This window comes from Octopus bimaculoides, chromosome 18, assembly GCF_001194135.2.
Source record: "Octopus bimaculoides isolate UCB-OBI-ISO-001 chromosome 18, ASM119413v2, whole genome shotgun sequence".
In the NCBI taxonomy this organism is placed as follows: Eukaryota; Metazoa; Mollusca; class Cephalopoda; order Octopoda; family Octopodidae; genus Octopus; species Octopus bimaculoides.
The window spans coordinates 3,939,710-3,941,460 of NC_068998.1; the positions used below are offsets into that span (position 1 = coordinate 3,939,710).

Sequence of the window (1,751 nt, forward strand, 5' to 3'; positions counted from 1 at the left end):
CAGAGGACTGACACACAAACAGTGAAGGTGGGAATTCCTACTGATGATGGTGGTGATGACGACGATGATGATGATGAATACGGCTATAATGCTGGTAAAGGTAATGATGATGATGATGATGGAGATGGTGAGGAAGAAGCCGAAGAAGCTGATTGTGGTGATGCTCGCTCCAACAGGATCGAAGATGCAAAATGAAGCTTTGAAATATGCAGGTCGAAAATATTCGGACATTTTGGAATGAGTGCATGTGTGTATGCGTTAGAGAGAGAGAGAGATAGATAGAGAATGAGAGAGAGAGAGAGAGAGAGAGAGAGAGAGAGAGAATGTACGTGTGTGTGTGCGCGCAAATTTGTATATATATATGTATGCGATGTGTATGCATGTACGTATGTATAACTTAATTACAAATGATGAAATGTATCAATATATATGCATATAAATTGAAGTGTATGTATATACATATATATATGTATGTATATAAATGTATATATATATATATATATATATATGTGTGTGTGTGTGTGTGTGTGTGCGTGTGTGTATACATGTATGTATATTGATATATATATATATATATATATATATATATATATATATATATATATATATATATATGCATACACACGAAGTAAAACGGCATGTACCTAAGCATATGTACACAAGAAGAAAATAACACCAACATCAAGACCACCAACAACGAAAATTGACATTAATCCCAACAATAAGAATGATAATAATAATAATAATAATAATAATAATAATGATAATAATGATTTCGACCAAAATACTAATAACGGTAATGAATAATGATAATAATCACAAAGACCAAACGTTAAGCGATCGCTCTCCAGTGGTGGACAATATGTAATAAGAACGGCCAATGAAGAAATGACCAGCAGTCGACTATATCGCTTCGACTACCGCCTGTCCTAGCATGGCTAACGGTTCTGTGTAGTGGACGTAACATGCTCCCAATATGGCGACCGACCTGACCAGAATTGACGCGAATAGTAATAAATGAATAGCTGAATGGATAGGGAAGTTGTTTTCTTTTGCTATTTTTCTTTTTTCCACTTTCCATATTAGAACATTGATGTATATAATTGATACACACACACACACACACACACACACACACACACACACACACACACACACACACACACACACACACACACACACACACACACACACACAAACAAACATGGACATAGTTGTGTATTATTTTATCATTCGAACTAGCTAGCTATCTAGCTACCTCTGTGGGTATCCAGCTAGCTACCTATTTACTTAATTTCACTACCTACCTACCTGCCTAACTACCTACCTACTTATCTATATATCTATCTATCTATCTATCTATCTATCTATCTATCTATCTTGCTCTCTAAATATACCCACCTGGGCCTACCTATGTATGTTTGCATTATGCATGTATATATGTATGTTTCTATATGTATGTTCTATATGTATGTTTCTGTATATATACATATATATTCAAACACACACCTACCTGTATATATATGTTTGAATCTGTCTGTCCGTTCTTTTGTGTTAATGTGTGTGTGTGTATTTTTGTTTGTGTGTGTGCATGTTTCCATTTCATTTTGTAAGCGTTTAAAAAACTACACAAACCATAATAATAGTCTTCTATGACTGGGTGTTCGACCATATGTTTCAGAATGAAAAGTCATGAGATGTCGTAGCGACCAGCCATTCCTCCAGAAATTATTGGGAGACTATATACTATG

General features: G+C 34.8%; 1 protein-coding gene across 1 annotated transcript in view; it reads left to right on the forward strand.

Annotated features, from left to right (window-relative positions):
- Positions 1-1,751, forward strand: part of LOC106882341 (Y-box-binding protein 1) — a 199,558-nt gene that overhangs the window by 162,406 nt on the left and 35,401 nt on the right. The window lies entirely within an intron of this gene.